Source organism: Ovis canadensis, chromosome 7, assembly GCF_042477335.2.
Source record: "Ovis canadensis isolate MfBH-ARS-UI-01 breed Bighorn chromosome 7, ARS-UI_OviCan_v2, whole genome shotgun sequence".
Classification (NCBI taxonomy): Eukaryota; Metazoa; Chordata; class Mammalia; order Artiodactyla; family Bovidae; genus Ovis; species Ovis canadensis.
The window spans coordinates 10,606,044-10,624,170 of record NC_091251.1 but is presented as its reverse complement, the minus strand read 5'-3'; positions in this window follow the sequence as shown (position 1 = coordinate 10,624,170).

Below are 18,127 nucleotides of genomic sequence, written 5' to 3'. Positions count from 1 at the left end.
AAACTGCAGGGAGACACAAGGCCCTGATTCTGGAATGGAGTCTGTTGGAGCAGGCCTGCAGGTCTTATGTCTAACAAGCCAAACACTTGCTGCAAGATACAGGCCTGAAAACACACTCTTGGGCTGCCTTTCCTTCCTCCAAGGAAGAGAGTTTTCTCAGCCTCCTGTGGGCTGAGAGTCACACAGGGCTGAAAAGCACTTACTGGGAGATTAGTTTTCATTGGCCATGGCCCCTGAGGCCCTGTGCTCAGGGAGGGCTCCCTCCCTCCCAGGGAAAGTCAAAGGAAGCTCCAAACGGCTGTTCAATCATGTTTCGGAGAGAGTCATTGCCAAGGCAGGTTTATAAGAAGTTCCAGGGTCCCCAAGGAGAGAGGGGTCTAGAATTCTCAAGGAGGAAGAAAGGGCACACTTTTTTCCCTCTACATTCCTTCGGATTACATAACAATCATGCATCCTTCTTGAGGACGGTCTCTGGAAAAACCTTCTGGCTAATCCTGTTATCTTAAAATGTAAATGATGGGAGTAGGTCTAGTGAGTCTTTACAACCTCCAGACATTCTTTTGTTCGTTGTAATAACTTATTGGAGAGTATATAACTCCATTACTAACACTAGCAAGGGGGTACACTTTCTGCCCCTTGTGATGTCTCTGTCAGAAGCTTTCTCTATCTCCTTTCTACTTGAATAAGACTCGATTGCACAAAAGCTCTGAGCAATCAAGCCTCGTCTTGGGCCCTGGATTGAATTCTTCTCCTCCATAAGCCAAGAATCCCAGCATCTTTTCGTGGTTCAGCAACAATATTTCATTTCCTCTGCAGGAGAGAGCTAGTGAGCTTAGGTCTGTCTGGAACATTCTTGGATCCTGTGGGGAAAATATCCTGTGCACACATCTGGATACTGGGCCTAGAGGCCAAAATTCGCATTTCTTTCCCGCGGAGCCCTCACGTGGTGTGACTGAGCAACTGCTTGAAAATCCATCCCATTGCTGTTTTCCTCCTTCTGACAGACAGAGCTAGCTTTGTTCCCTGCTTTGGGATATCTCAACCGAGGGGCCGGTCCATAGCTACTCGCCTGGGGCCCATTGGATGTGCAAGGTGCCCTCGACTAGGTGACCCTAGCATGGCACTCAGCCCGCTCAGACACACTCCCGAGGCTTCTTTCTCATGGGAAGCACTGCTCCAACCTAGGAATGTGTCTGCAATGCTTGGAAAGTGCAGTGAGACACACAGCCCTGACTCTGGAATTGAGGCCCTCAGAGCAAGCCTGCAGCTCTGATGTCTGAGAAGCAAAACACTTGCTGCAAAGAGAGGCCTGAAAACACACTCTCTGTGGATGACTTTCCTTCCTCTAAGGAAGACAGTTTTCCCAGTCTCCTGCTTCCTGCATGTCACACAGCTGGAATGCGCTTGCTTGGATGTCATGATTCAGTGGCAATGACCCCTGAGGCCCTTTGCCCAGGGAGGGCTCCCACACTCATAGGCAAATCAAAGCAACTTCCAAGTGAGTCAGCTCTTCACATCAAGTGGCCAAAGTATTGGAGTTTCAGGTTCAGTATTAGTCCTTCCAATGGATATTCAGACCTGATTTCCTTTAGGATGGAGTGGTTGTGTCTCCTTGTAGTCTAAGCGACCTACAAGCATCTTCTCCAACACCACTGTTCAAAAGCATCAAATTTTCAGCTGTCACTTTCTTTATAGTACATCTTTCATATCCATCCATGACATATGGAAAAACCATAGCCTTGACCGGATGGGTCTTTGTTGGCAAAGCAACGTCTCGGCTTTTTAATATGCTGTCTAGTTTGGTCATCACTTTTCTTCCAAGTCATAAATATGTTTTAAGTTCATGGAGGCAGCCATCACCTGCAGTGATTTCCAAGCCCCCCAAAATAGTCTGCTGCTGTTTCCAATGTTTTCCCATCTATTTGCCATGAAGTGATGAGACTGGATGCAATGATTGTAGTTTTCTGAATGCTGAGCTTTAAGCTAACTTTTTCACTCTCCTCTTTCACTTTCATCAGGAGACTCTTTAGCTCTTCTTCACTTTCTGCCATAAGGGTGGTGTCATCTGAATATCTGAGATTATTGATATTTCTCCCAGCAACCTTGATTCCAGCGTGTGCTTCCTCCAGCCCAGTGTTTCTCATGCTGTACTCTGCATATAAGTTAAATAAGCAGGGTGACAATATACAGCCTTGACATGTTCCTTTTCCTATGTAGAACCAGTCTGTTGTTCCATGTCCAGTTCGAACTGTTTCTTCCTGACCTGCATACAGGTTTCTCAAGAGACAGGTCAGGTGGTCTGGTATTCCCATCTCTTTCAGAATTTTTCCCAGTTTCTTGTGATCCACACAGTCAAAGGCTTTGGCATTGTCAATAAAGCAGAAATAGATGGTTTTTTTTTTTTTCCGGAACTATCTTGCTTTTTCAATGATCCAGTGGATGTTGGCAATTTGATCTCTGGTTTCTCTGCATTTTTTAAATCCCTCTTGAACATCTGGAAGTTCACAGTTCATGTGAACTTGGAGAATTTTGAGCATTACTTTACTAGTGTGTGAGATGAGTGCAATTGTGCAGCAGCTTGAATAGTGTTTGTCATTGCCTTTCTTTGGGATTGGAATGAAAACTGACCTAATGACTAGATGTTTTCAATTGCATATGCTGAAAGAACTGGGTGTGCAGTTTTGAAGGAAAAAAAAATCATTTTAACCCATTTTCTCTGAAGTGCAAAGCATATCATGGCCATCCCTGAATCATAAAGTCACCTTTTCTTTATGTAGTCATAGTTTCATGCCTAAATTATAGGCCAACTCGTGCTCAACTTGACTCTGATGTCAGGGGCAGATCAACTGATAAAAAGCTTGGATTGTCCCTCTGGAGGAAAGTGAGATCTTGGTCCCACGAGAAGAATCTGAAGGGTTAAGGGAACTTGCAAGAGTGGGGAAAGCTTAGTCCATCCTACATGTACCAAAATCTTAAATAAGGCTTATTTACTTTACCGAAGTAAAAAAACAGATGATGAAAACAATTATAAATCAATGAAAGGTAGAGAAACTCATAGTCTGTGATCAAAAATTGCATTCTAAGAAAACTTAGTTCTCTTAACCTAGAGAGGAGACTAAATTCCATCTGGTAGCAGCTTACCAGAAGACAAGCAAACAAACAAACAAATTATCAGTAAGCTTAAAAAAAGTATTTTCCATGTATCTTGAAGTAGCAGTATTTCTGCAAAGGCATCAGTGTGAAACCACAGAGGACATGGTTAAAACCTGATGAAATAGAAATTGACAATGTCATCTGGTCACTGCTGCGACTTGAAATGCTTTAATATGATAACTAGAATGATAACTGACAGCATTTGACCAGGACATATCAGATTTTCACGGATGTCATATCATTTCTAGGATATCTATATTAGGAACTGAAGGAATCTTTGAACCTAGGAAAGAAAACAACAGTCTCAAAGGCCCTTGCTGAGTCATCTAGCAGCAAGGAATGTCTTTGCAAGGATCGCAAAGTGAAGGGAAGATACACCGACCTGCCTCTGCAACTTCGGTCCTCTGAGCAGATCTGGAGGTCTCCCTTTGTATAAGCTAACCTGTTCCTTCCAAATAGAGGTTTGCAACACAAAACAAGTGGCCGCCTATTCTTCCCCGAAGGAGGCTCTCTTTCCCCACATCCTGCAAACTCCCTTTCCCAGCCTCCTGGAAAAGTGCTTCTTGCAGTTCCTTTCAGAAAATCCTATGGACAGAGAAGCCTGGTAGGCTGCAGTCCATGGGGTCGCTGAGGGTCGGACACGACTGAGCGACTGCACTTTCATTTTCACTTTCATGCATTGGAGAAGGCAATGGCAACCCACTTACTGTTCTTGCCTGGAGAATCCCAGGGACGGGGGAGCCTAGTGGGCTACCGTCTATGGCGTCGCACAGAGTCGAACACGACTGAACCAACTTAGCAGCAGCAGCAGCAGCAGCAGCAGCAGCAGCAGCAGCAGCAGCAGCAGCAGCAGCAGCAGCAGCAGTTCCTTTCTTAGGGGCAGTTATCCCTGAGATTGGGACCTGGAAAGGCAGAGCCACCTCCACACACACATCTTTTCTGTCCCCTTTCCTCTGGAGGAGAGCTCTAGTGAGCCTAGGTCTGTCAGGAAAATTCTTGGCTTTGACGGGATCACACCCGGTGTGTGAACCTGCATACCCGACCTAGGGGCCACAGGGCACCTGTTTTGCTCGAGTGGGTCCTGGAGGGGTGCAGCATAGCAAGAGCTTAAAGATCCATCCAATTTGTCTTTCTTTTACCTCGGAGAGAACGAGTTTGCTCCACCTCCACCCTTTGGCAGTGTGGAGGGAAGAGGGCACAACCCTCTCCCAAAGGGGACATAGGGCCTACCAGGAGAGAAAGGCCCCTTGAGGAGCTGAGCCCAGGTAGGCAGCCAGTGATGTCAAGCACACTCCCGCTGCTTGCTTCTTCATGGGCACTCCGACAATCTGCTAGGAATGTCTTGGCAAGGATCTCAAAGGGAAGGGGAGATACATGGCCCTGTCTCTGGAACTTCAGTCCTCTGAGCAGATCTGGAGGTCTTGAGTTGTATAAGCAAACGTGTTCCTTCCAAATAGAGGCTTGCGAACACACCCCCGGTGGTTGCCTCTTCTTCCCCGAAGAAGTCTTTCTTTCCCCACATGCTGCGAACTCCCTGTCCCAACCTCCAAGATTAGCGCTTCTTGCCATTCCTTTCTTAGAGGCAGTTATCCCTGAGCTTGGGGCCGTAGGGAGTAGCCCCACACTCACAGGGAAAGGCAAAGACTCCTCCATACATCTCCTCTATCCCCTTTGCTCTGGAGGAGAGCTTTAGTGAGCCTAGGTCTTTCAGGAAAATTGTTGGCTTGGACAGGATCTCACCCTGTTTGTGAACCTGCATACCCAACTGGGGGCCACAGAGCACCTGTTTCAGTAAAGTGGGCCCTGAAAGGGTGCAGCCTAGCAAGAGCTTGAAAATCCATTCAATTGCTGTTTTTGTACCTCTGACAGAGCGAGCTTTGCTCCACCCTTTGGCAGTGTGGAGAAAAGAGGCATGACACCCTCCCCAAGGGGACATGGGGCCTACTTCGAGAGGAAAGGCCCCTTGTGGAGTTGAGGCACACAGTCATGTCAAACACACTCCCACTGCTTGCTTCTTCATGGGCACTCCCGCTATCAGCTAGGAATGTCTTTGCAATGATCACAAAGGGAAGGGGAGATACACGGCCCTGCCTCTGGACCTCCGGTGCTCTGAGCAAATCTGGTCTCCCGTTGTTGGTCAAGTTCAAGTTCAAGGTCAAGGTCAAGTTCAAGTTCAAGGTCAAGGTCAAGGTCAAGTTCAAGGTCAAGGTCAAGGTCAAGTTCAAGTTCAAGTTCAAGGTCAAAGTCAAGGTCAAGTTCAAGTTTAAGGGCAAGGAAAAGGTAAGGGCAAGGACAAGGTAAGGCCAAGGACAAGGCCTAGGGAAGGCCAAGCCGAAGGCCAAGGGCAAGGGCAAGGGCAACGCCAAGGGTAAGGCCAAGGCCCAGGCCAGGGCCAAGGCCAAGGCCGCCAAAGCGAAGCCCAAACCCCGTAACGACTGACAGAAGGCAGAAGGCACTAAGCCCGTGTGCAGAGGAAGCCACTGAAGGCGGCAAGGCCACAGAGCTCCCCGACTCCCGTTCCCACAGGAAGATGTGAGGATAAAGGGCCTCATCCCAGCACAGCACCCGCTCCCACCGGCCCCTGACTCCCGCAGCACGCCCCCTAAAACAACACTGTCTTCCCAGAAAAGAGAACGGAGAAGCCATGTGTGTGCCAAAGGAGCAAGATGAACGAACGATGCAACGCCCTCCAACTTTGGGCACACCTGACGCCTGGGAACCCCGGGCCCGGCCGATGGGTCCCCGCCGTTCTCGGGCGGGAGCGGGGGTCGACACGTGGGCCGAGAGCCCTTGCCCGGGCCACCCGCAAATCCCCTGAGACGTGATCCGACCCCAGGGACCGAGGGCAAACGTACCGCTTGAGGTGCTGGAGGAGCTGGACGAAGCCATGGTGGGAGAGGCACACAGGAGCGCTGCAGACTGCTGGCCGAGTGGGCGGGGACCCAGCAGCCCAGGACTCTGGAGAGCGGGAGGCGTCTCCGCCCCCATTGACGTCAATAGGGTTTGGGTGCGTAGATGGAGGGGGCCGCCCCTGGCCTCTTTCCAAGCAGAGACCCTGGACGGAGTCCCGTGGAGTGAGTGGGCTTTTCCCGGGCACAGCTGTGCCCCGGACCGCCAAGATCCCCGTTGGGGTGGGTGGGCAGTTCGGGGGCTTTGGTTTGTGGCCCTCCCTCGCAGCAGATGGTGGGATCAACCCCGGGTGGATCAATCAGGGGCCCTCAGCAGTGCCAAGGGAGCTCACCGCCCAGGAAACGCCCCCTAGGTCCCTTTGAATTGGCCGCCCACGCCCCCTTTCCCAGCCTGCCTTGTTCTGGGGTTTCCCACCTTTTCACATACCACAGGTCCCTGGGCCTGGACTGTCCCCCGCTGGCTCCTCCGAGGCATTCCGGGACAACGGACGCTCTCTCCAGCGCCTCCACCTAGATCCCACGCTGTCCTCGCCTCCATATGCCACCTGCGCCTCCCCAACTCCTCCGTGGGCTCCTGGCGTCCTTTCCCTACAGCAGTCCCAGAGCACCAGCCCCGAGGGCTTTGAGTTGCCTGGAGCCCAAGGCTCCGGCCAGAGACCTGAGGGGCCAGCGTCTGGACCGGCAGCTAATGCCATTAGGGGCTTTTCTCATGTGGAGCCTGAGGCCAACATCCGTGGCAACCCCCAAGCGCGAATGCCCCGGAGATACACGCCCAAGGGGACAGTGTACCCCCTATGTGGGGAAGGAGGTTCCTGTTTTCCCAGCACTGCATGGTGGCACGTGGAATAGCCCTGTGGGAAAGCCCATGGAAAAGCCTCGAGGGAAAGACACAGATCCCTTGATCCACAAGACGGGAAGCGAGACACTGCTGCTACTGCTCAGGAGGAAAGCACACCTGCATGACCCCACTCGAGACGAGGACTGACGCCCCTTGGGAGACTCCAGAAGTACGCCAAGATCCATGTGAGCACGGGAGAGGAATCCTCAGGTTCTGGTCCGACTCCACACAAGGTCTTAGGCGCCGGCATCGACGGGCGAGGAATCCTGAGAGGCCACCGAGCAACTCGCATGGGGAATGACCTTTCCTGAGGCCAACAGAGCGGGTCCATGAGGTCCCCGTCGTAAGTCGAGAGCACAAGCCGCAACTCGAGAAAACCAGGAGGTTCCCCCCTCCGGGCGAGATGTGGCCCATTTTGGCTGAGGCGTCTCGAGGCTAATCACATCTAACCTCTGGAACTTCCAAAGGGCCCTTGACACCCTTACTGCAACTCAAGAAGTTCCCCGACATACCCGTCTCCAGTCGAAAGAAAGCACGGGGTTCGGCCCACATCCAGAGGAGCCCCGTTTCCACCTCGTAGCTCGAGATGAGGGATCCTTTCCCTGCTTGGTCGGGAAAGAATTCCCGGCGTTCCCGTCGCATCTCAAGAGCAGGCGCTCTCCAAAGGAAAGGCGAGAGGAACTCCAGGGTCGTGCCACCATTCCCAGAGTCCCCCAGATGTCCCAGTCCATTCCAGAGGAACCTCCTTTCCCTGCACTGCCTCGACTTTCACGCCGAGGATCGACTCACACCAGGGTGGCACGTGAGACAGCCCTGTGGGAAAGCCTCGTGGGAAAGCCTCGTGTGAAAGCCTCGAGGGAAAGCCACAGATCCCATGATCGACACGACGGGAAGCGTGACACTGCTACTACAGCTCGGGAGGAAAGCGCACGTGCATGCCCCCTCTCGAGACGAGGACTGACTCTCCTGGGCAGACTCCAGAAGTACCCCAAGATCCATGTCAGCACTGGAGAGGAATCCTCAGGTTCCGGGCCCGACTCCACACAAGGTCTTAGTCTCCAGCATCCAAGGGAGAGGAATCCCGAGAGGCCTGCGACCAACTCACATGGGGACTGGCCTTTCCTGAGGCCACCAGAGCGGGTCCCTGAGGTCCCTATCATAAGTACAGAGCACCTGCCACAACTCGAGAAAATCCAGGAGGTTTTGCCCTCCAGGCAAGATGAGGCCCATTTCCGCTGTTCCTTTTGAAGGCTACTCACACCTAACCTCTGGAACTTCCAAAAGGTCCTTCACACCCTTGCTGCAACTCAAGAAGCTCCCTGACATACCCGTGTCCACTCGAGAGGAAGCACGCGGGTCCTGCACACATCCAGAGGAGCCCCGTTTCCGCCTCCTAGCTCGAGATGAGGGATCCTTTCGCTGCTTGCCCGGGAAAGATTTCTGGGCGTTCCTGGCGCATCTCAAGAGGAGGCGCTCTCCACAGGAAAGGTGAGAGGAACTCCAGGGTCGTTGCGCCATTCCGGAGTCCCCCAGATGTCTCAGTCCATTCCAGCGGAACCTGTTTTCCCTGCACTGCCTCGACTTTCACGCCGAGGATCGACTCCCACCACGGTGGCACGTGGGACAGACCTGTGGGAAAGCCTCGTGGGAAAGCCTCGAAGCAAAGCCACAGATCCCTTGATCCACGCGACGGGAAGCGTGACATTGCTGCTGCCACTCTGGAGGAAAGCGCACGTGCATGCCCCCATTCGAGATGAGGACTTACTCCCCTGGGGAGACTCCAGAAGTATCCCCAAGGTCCATGTCAGCACTGGAGAGGAATCCTCAGGTTCCAGTCCCGCCTGCACACAAGGTCTCAGGCCCCGGCATCAAAGGGAGAAGAATCCCAAGAGGCCCCCGAGCAACTCGCCTGGGGACTGGCCTTTCCTGAGACCACCAGAGCGGGTCTCTGAGGTCCCCGTCATAAGTCGAGAGCACCTGCCACAACTCGAGATAATCCACGAGGTTTTGCCCTCCAGGCGGGATGAGGCCCATTTCCTCTGAGGCTTCTCGAGGCTAATCACACCTAACATCTGGAACTTCCAAAAGGTCCTTCACACCCTTGCTGCAACTCAAGAAGTTCCCCGACATCCCTGTCTCCGCTTTAGAGGAAGCACGAGGGTCCCGCCCACATCCAAAGTAGCGCCGTTTCCGCCTCGTAGCTCAAGATGAGGATTCCTTTCGCTGCTTTGTCGGGAAAGAATTCTGGGCATTCCCGTCCCATCTCAAGAGAAGCCTCTCTCGACAGGAAAGTCGAGAGGAACTCAGGCGTCATGCCACCATGCCAAGAGTCCCCCAGATATCTCACTCTATTCCAAAAGAACCTGTTTTCCCTGCACTGTCTCGACTTTCGCGCCGAGGATCCACTCCCATCAAGGTGGCACGTGGGACAGCCCTGTGGGAAAGCCGCGTGGGAAAGCAGCGAGGGAAAGCCACAGATCCCTTGATCCACGCGACAGGAAGTGTGACACTGCTGCTAGAGATTGGGAGGAAAGTGCACGTGCATGCCCCCATTCGAGACGAGGACTTACTCCCCTGGGGATACTCCAGAAGTACCCCAAGATCCATGTCAGCACTGGAGAGGAATCCTCAGTTTCCGGCGCCGCCTCCACTCAAGTTCTTTGGCGCCGGCATCGAAGGAAGAGGAATCCCGAGAGGCCCGGAGGAACTCACATGGGAACTGGCCTTGCCTGAGGCCACCAGAGCGTGTCCCTGAGTTCCCCGTCGTAAGTCGAGAGCACCTTCCAAAACTCGAGAAGATCCAGGAGGTTTTGCCCTCCAGGCGAGATGAGGCCCATTTTCGCAGAGGCTTCACAATGCTAATCACATCTAAGCTCTGGAATTCCAAAAGGTCCATCACACCCTTGCTGCAAATCAAGAAGTTCCCTGACATACCCGTCTCCACTATAGAGGAAGCACGAGGGTCCCGCCCACATCGAGAGGAGCCCCGTTTCCGCCTCGTAGCTTGAGATGAGGGATTCTTTCCCTGCTTGGTCGGGAAAGAATTCTGGGCATTCCCCTCGCATCTCAAGAGGAGGCGCTCTCCACAGGAAAGGCGAGAGGAACTCCAGGGTCGTGCCACCATTCCAAGAGTCCCACAGAAGTCTCAGTCCATTGCAGAGGAACCTGTTTTCCCTGCACTGCCTCGACTTTCACGGTGAGGATCGACTCCCACCATGGTGGCACGTGGGACAGCCCTGTGGGTAAGCCTCGTGGGAAAGTCTCGAGGGAAAGCCACAGATCCCTTGATCAAGGCGAAGGGAAGCATGACACGGCTGCTGCCGATCTGGAGGAAAGCACACGTGCATGCCCCCATTCGAAACGAGGACTTACTCCCCTGGGGAGACTCCAGAAGTACCCCAAGATCAATGTGAGCACTGGAGAGGAACCCTCAGGTCCCGGACCTGACTCCACACAAGGACTTAGGCCCTGGCATCGAAGGTAGAGGAACCCCGAGAGGCCCCCGAGCAACTCGCATGGGGACTGGCCTTTCCTGAGGCCACCAGAGCGGGTCCCTGAGGTCCCCGTCGTCAGTCGAGAGCACCTGCCGCAACTCGAGAAAATCCAGGAGGTTTTGCCCTCCAGGTCAGATGAGGCCCAGTTCCACTGAGGCTTCTCAAGGCTAATCACATCTAATCTCTGGAACTTCCAAAAGGTCCTTCACACCCTTGCTGGAACTCAAGAAGTTCCCGGACATCCCGGTCTCCACTCTAGTGGAAGCATGAGGGTCCCACTCACATCCAGAGGAGCCCCGTATCCACCTCGTAGCTCGAGATGCGGGATCCTTTCCCTTCTTGGTCGCGAAAGAATTCCCGGCGTTCCCGTCACTTCTCAAGAGAAGGCGTTCTCCACAGGGAAGGCGAGAGGAACTCCAGCGTCCTGCCACCATTCCAAGAGTCCCCCGGATGTCTCAGTCCGTTCCAGAGGAACCTGTTTTCCCTGCACTGCCTCGAATTTCATGCCGAGGATCGACTCCCACCACGGTGGCACGTGGGACATCCCTGTGTGAAAGCCTCGTCAGAAAGCCTCGTGGGAAAGCCTCGAGGGAAAGCCTCGAAGGAAAGCCAGAGATCCCTTAATCCAGGTGATGGGAAGCGTGACACTGCTGCTACCGCTCTGGAGGAAAGTGCACGTGCATGCCCCTATTCGAGACGAGGAGTTACTCCCCAGGGGAGACTCCAGAAGTACACCAAGATCCATGTCAGCACTGGAGAGGAATCCTCAGGTACCGGCCCCGACTCAACACAAGGTCTTAGGCCCGGGCATCGAAGGGAGAGGAATCCCGAGAGGCCCGCGAGCCACTTGCATGGGGACTGGCATTTCGTGAGGCCACCAGAGCAGGTCCCTGAGGTCCCCGTCGTAAGTCGAGAGCACCTGCCGCAACTCGAGAAAATCCACGAGGTTTTGCCCTGCAGGCGAGATGAGTCCCATTTCCGCTGAGGCTTCTCGAGGCTAATCACATCTAACCTCTGGATCTTCCAAAAGGTCCTTCACACCCTTGCTGCAATTCAAGAAGTTCTCCTACATCCCCGTCTCCACTCGAGAGGAAGCAAGAGGGTCCCGCCCACATCCAGAGGAGCCCAGTTTCCGCCTTGTAACTGGACATGGGGGATCCTTTCCCTGCTTGGTCGGGAAATAATTCCTGGGTTTCCCGGCGTATCTCAAGAGGAGGCACTCTCCACAGGAAAGGCGACAGGAACTCCAAGGTCGTGCCACCATTCCCAGAGTCCCCCAGATGTCTCAGTCCATTCCAGAGGAACCTGTTTTCCCTGCACTGCCTTTACTTTCACGCCGAGGATCGACTCACACCACAGTGGCACGTGGGACAGCCCTGTGGGAAAGCCTCGTGGGAAAGCTTCGTGGAAAATCCTTGAGGAAAAGACACAGATCCCATGACTGACGCGACGGAAAGCATGATACTGGTGCTACAGCTCGGGAGGAAAGCACACGTGCATGCACCCTCTCGAAATGAGAACTTACTCTCCTGGGGAGACTCCCGAAGTACCGCAAGTTCCATGAGAGCACTGGAGAGGAATCCTCAGGTTCGGGCCCCGACTCCACACAAAGTCTTAGGCTCTGGCATCGAAGGGAGAGGAATCCCGAGAGGCCCGCGAACAACTCGCAATGGGACTGGCCTTTCCTGAGGCCACCAGAGCGGGTCCCTGAAGTCCCCGACCAAAGTCTAGAGCACCTACCGCAACACGAGAAATTCCGGAGGATTTGCCCTCCAGGCCAGATGAGGCCCATTTCCGCTGAGGCTTCTCGAGTCTAATCACACCTAACCTCTGGAATCTCCAAAAAGTCCTTCACACCCTTGCTGCCACTCAAGAGTTCCCCGACATACAGTCTCCATTCGAGAGGAAGCACGATGGTCCCGCGAACATCCAGAGGAGCCCCGTTGCCGCCTCGCAGCTCGAGATGAGGGATCCTTTCCCTGCGTGGTCGGGAAAGATTTCCCGGCGTTCCCGTCGCATCTCAAGTGGAGGTGCTCTCCACAGGAAACGGGAGAGGAACTCCAGGGTCGTGCCAACATTCCCAGAGTCCCCTAGATGTCTCAGTTCGTTCCAACGGAACCTGTTTTCCCTGCACTGCCTCGACTTTCATGCAGAGGATCGACTCACACCAAGGTGGCACGTGGGACAGCCCTGTGGGAAAGCCCTGTGGGAAAGCCTCGTGGGAAAGTCTCGAGGGAAAGCTACAGATCCCTTGATCCAGGCGATGGGAAACGTGACACTGCTGCTACAGTCTTGAGGAAAGATCACGTGCATGCGCCCATTCCAGACGAGGACTTACTCCCCTGGGGAGACTCAAGAAGTACCCCAAGATCCATGGCAGTACTGGAGAGGAATCCTCAGGTTCCGGGCCCGACTCCACACAAGGTCTTAGGCCCCGGCATCGACGGGAAAGGAATCCCGAGAGGCCCCCGAGCAACTCGCATGCGGACTGTCCTTTCCTGAGGCCACCAGAGTGGGTCCCTGCGGTCCCCGTCGGAAGTCGAGTGCACCTGCCGCAACTCGAGAAAATCCAGGAGGTTTTACTCTCCAGGCGAGATCAGGCCCATTTCCAGTGAGGCTTCTCGAGGCTAATCACACCTAACCTCTGGAATTTCCAAAAGGTTCTTCACACCCTTGCTGCAACTCAAGAAGTTCCCTCACATACCCGTCTCCACTCTAGAGGAAGCACGAGGGTCCCGCACACATCCAGAGGAGCCCCGTTTCCGCCTCGTAGCTCGAGATGAGGGATCCTTTCGCTGCTTGCCCGGGAAAGATTTCTGGGCGTTCCTGGCGCATCTCAAGAGGAGGCGCTCTCCACAGGAAAGGTGAGAGGAACTCCAGGGTCGTTGCGCCATTCCGGAGTCCCCCAGATGTCTCAGTCCATTCCAGCGGAACCTGTTTTCCCTGCACTGCCTCGACTTTCACGCCAAGGATCGACTCCCACCACGGTGGCACGTGGGACAGACCTGTGGGAAAGCCTCGTGGGAAAGCCTCGAGGCAAAGCCACAGATCCCTTGATCCACGCGACGGGAAGCGTGACATTGCTGCTGCCACTCTGGAGGAAAGCGCACGTGCATGCCCCCATTCGAGATGAGGACTTACTCCCCTGGGGAGACTCCAGAAGTATCCCCAAGGTCCATGTCAGCACTGGAGAGGAATCCTCAGGTTCCAGTCCCGCCTGCACACAAGGTCTTAGGCCCCGGCATCAAAGGGAGATGAATCCCAAGAGGCCCCCGAGCAACTCGCCTGGGGACTGGCCTTTCCTGAGACCACCAGAGCGGGTCTCTGAGGTCCCCGTCATAAGTCGAGAGCACCTGCCACAACTCGAGATAATCCACGAGGTTTTGCCCTCCAGGCGGGATGAGGCCCATTTCCGCTGAGGCTTCTCGAGGCTAATCACACCTAACATCTGGAACTTCCAAAAGGTCCTTCACACCCTTGCTGCAACTCAAGAAGTTCCCCGACATCCCTGTCTCCGCTTTAGAGGAAGCACGAGGGTCCCGCCCACATCCAAAGTAGCGCCGTTTCCGCCTCGTAGCTCAAGATGAGGATTCCTTTCGCTGCTTTGTCGGGAAAGAATTCTGGGCATTCCCGTCCCATCTCAAGAGAAGCCGCTCTCGACAGGAAAGTCGAGAGGAACTCAGGCGTCATGCCACCATGCCAAGAGTCCCCCAGATATCTCACTCTATTCCAAAAGAACCTGTTTTCCCTGCACTGTCTCGACTTTCGCGCCGAGGATCCACTCCCATCAAGGTGGCACGTGGGACAGCCCTGTGGGAAAGCCGCGTGGGAAAGCAGCGAGGGAAAGCCACAGATCCCTTGATCCTCGCGACAGGAAGTGTGACACTGCTGCTACAGATCGGGAGGAAAGTGCACGTGCATGCCCCCATTCGAGACGAGGACTTACTCCCCTGGGGATACTCCAGAAGTACCCCAAGATCCATGTCAGCACTGGAGAGGAATCCTCAGTTTCCGGCGCCGCCTCCACTCAAGTTCTTTGGCGCCGGCATCGAAGGAAGAGGAATCCCGAGAGGCCCGGAGGAACTCACATGGGAACTGGCCTTGCCTGAGGCCACCAGAGCGTGTCCCTGAGTTCCCCGTCGTAAGTCGAGAGCACCTTCCAAAACTCGAGAAGATCCAGGAGGTTTTGCCCTCCAGGCGAGATGAGGCCCATTTTCGCAGAGGCTTCACAATGCTAATCACATCTAAGCTCTGGAATTCCAAAAGGTCCATCACACCCTTGCTGCAAATCAAGAAGTTCCCTGACATACCCGTCTCCACTATAGAGGAAGCACGAGGGTCCCGCCCACATCGAGAGGAGCCCGGTTTCCGCCTCGTAGCTTGAGATGAGGGATTCTTTCCCTGCTTGGTCGGGAAAGAATTCTGGGCATTCCCCTCGCATCTCAAGAGGAGGCGCTCTCCACAGGAAAGGCGAGAGGAACTCCAGGGTCGTGCCACCATTCCAAGAGTCCCACAGAAGTCTCAGTCCATTGCAGAGGAACCTGTTTTCCCTGCACTGCCTCGACTTTCACGGTGAGGATCGACTCCCACCATGGTGGCACGTGGGACAGCCCTGTGGGTAAGCCTCGTGGGAAAGTCTCGAGGGAAAGCCACAGATCCCTTGATCAAGGCGAAGGGAAGCATGACACGGCTGCTGCCGATCTGGAGGAAAGCACACGTGCATGCCCCCATTCGAAACGAGGACTTACTCCCCTGGGGAGACTCCAGAAGTACCCCAAGATCAATGTGAGCACTGGAGAGGAACCCTCAGGTCCCGGACCTGACTCCACACAAGGACTTAGGCCCTGGCATCGAAGGTAGAGGAACCCCGAGAGGCCCCCGAGCAACTCGCATGGGGACTGGCCTTTCCTGAGGCCACCAGAGCGGGTCCCTGAGGTCCCCGTCGTCAGTCGAGAGCACCTGCCGCAACTCGAGAAAATCCAGGAGGTTTTGCCCTCCAGGTCAGATGAGGCCCATTTCCACTGAGGCTTCTCAAGGCTAATCACATCTAATCTCTGGAATTTCCAAAAGGTCCTTCACACCCTTGCTGCAACTCAAGAAGTTCCCGGACATCCCGGTCTCCACTCTAGTGGAAGCATGAGGGTCCCACTCACATCCAGAGGAGCCCCGTATCCACCTCGTAGCTCGAGATGCGGGATCCTTTCCCTTCTTGGTCGCGAAAGAATTCCCGGCGTTCCTGTCGCTTCTCAAGAGAAGGCGTTCTCCACAGGGAAGGCGAGAGGAACTCCAGCGTCCTGCCACCATTCCAAGAGTCCCCCGGATGTCTCAGTCCGTTCCAGAGGAACCTGTTTTCCCTGCACTGCCTCGAATTTCATGCCGAGGATCGACTCCCACCACGGTGGCACGTGGGACATCCCTGTGTGAAAGCCTCGTCAGAAAGCCTCGTGGGAAAGCCTCGAGGGAAAGCCTCGAAGGAAAGCCAGAGATCCCTTAATCCAGGTGATGGGAAGCGTGACACTGCTGCTACCGCTCTGGAGGAAAGCGCACGTGCATGCCCCTATTCGAGACGAGGACTTACTCCCCAGGGGAGACTCCAGAAGTACACCAAGATCCATGTCAGCACTGGAGAGGAATCCTCAGGTACCGGCCCCGACTCAACACAAGGTCTTAGGCCCGGGCATCGAAGGGAGAGGAATCCCGAGAGGCCCGTGAGCCACTTGCATGGGGACTGGCATTTCGTGAGGCCACCAGAGCAGGTCCCTGAGGTCCCCGTCGTAAGTCGAGAGCACCTGCCGCAACTCGAGAAAATCCACGAGGTTTTGCCCTGCAGGCGAGATGAGTCCCATTTCCGCTGAGGCTTCTCGAGGCTAATCACATCTAACCTCTGGATCTTCCAAAAGGCCCTTCACACCCTTGCTGCAACTCAAGAAGTTCCCCGACATACCCGTCTCCACTCGAGAGGAAGCAAGAGGGTCCCGCCCACATCCAGAGGAGCCCAGTTTCCGCCTTGTAACTGGACATGGGGGATCCTTTCCCTGCTTGGTCGGGAAATAATTCCTGGGTTTCCCGGCGTATCTCAAGAGGAGGCACTCTCCACAGGAAAGGCGACAGGAACTCCAAGGTCGTGCCACCATTCCCAGAGTCCCCCAGATGTCTCAGTCCATTCCAGAGGAACCTGTTTTCCCTGCACTGCCTTTACTTTCACGCCGAGGATCAACTCACACCACAGTGGCACGTGGGACAGCCCTGTGGGAAAGCCTCGTGGGAAAGCTTCGTGGAAAATCCTTGAGGAAAAGACACAGATCCCATGACTGACGCGACGGAAAGCATGATACTGGTGCTACAGCTCGGGAGGAAAGCACACGTGCATGCACCCTCTCGAAACGAGAACTTACTCTCCTGGGGAGACTCCCGAAGTACCGCAAGTTCCATGAGAGCACTGGAGAGGAATCCTCAGGTTCGGGCCCCGACTCCACAGAAAGTCTTAGGCTCTGGCATCGAAGGGAGAGGAATCCCGAGAGGCCCGCGAACAATTCGCAATGGGACTGGCCTTTCCTGAGGCCACCAGAGCGGGTCCCTGAAGTCCCCGACCAAAGTCTAGAGCACCTACCGCAACACGAGAAATTCCGGAGGATTTGCCCTCCAGGGCAGATGAGGCCCATTTCCGCTGAGGCTTCTCGAGTCTAATCACGCCTAACCTCTGGAATCTCCAAAAAGTCCTTCACACCCTTGCTGCCACTCAAGAGTTCCCCGACATACAGTCTCCATTCGAGAGGAAGCACGATGGTCCCGCGAACATCCAGAGGAGCCCCGTTGCCGCCTCGCAGCTCGAGATGAGGGATCCTTTCCCTGCGTGGTCGGGAAAGATTTCCCGGCGTTCCCGTCGCATCTCAAGTGGAGGTGCTCTCCACAGGAAATGGGAGAGGAACTCCAGGGTCGTGCCAACATTCCCAGAGTCCCCTAGATGTCTCAGTTCGTTCCAACGGAACCTGTTTTCCCTGCACTGCCTCGACTTTCATGCAGAGGATCGACTCACACCAAGGTGGCACGTGGGACAGCCCTGTGGGAAAGCCCTGTGGGAAAGCCTCGTGGGAAAGTCTCGAGGGAAAGCTACAGATCCCTTGATCCAGGCGATGGGAAACGTGACACTGCTGCTACAGTCTTGAGGAAAGATCACGTGCATGCGCCCATTCCAGACGAGGACTTACTCCCCTGGGGAGACTCAAGAAGTACCCCAAGATCCATGGCAGTACTGGAGAGGAATCCTCAGGTTCCGGGCCCGACTCCACACAAGGTCTTAGGCCCCGGCATCGACGGGAAAGGAATCCCGAGAGGCCCCCGAGCAACTCGCATGCGGACTGTCCTTTCCTGAGGCCACCAGAGTGGGTCCCTGCGGTCCCCGTCGGAAGTCGAGTGCACCTGCCGCAACTCGAGAAAATCCAGGAGGTTTTACTCTCCAGGCGAGATCAGGCCCATTTCCAGTGAGGCTTCTCGAGGCTAATCACACCTAACCTCTGGAATTTCCAAAAGGTTCTTCACACCCTTGCTGCAACTCAAGAAGTTCCCTCACATACCCGTCTCCACTCTAGAGGAAGCACGAGGGTCCCGCACACATCCATGGGAGCCCCGTTTCCGCCTCGTAACTCGAGATAAGGGATCCTTTCGCTGCTTGGTCGGGAAAGAGTTCTGGGCATTCCCGTCGCATCTCAAGAGGAGCCGCTCTCCACAGGAAA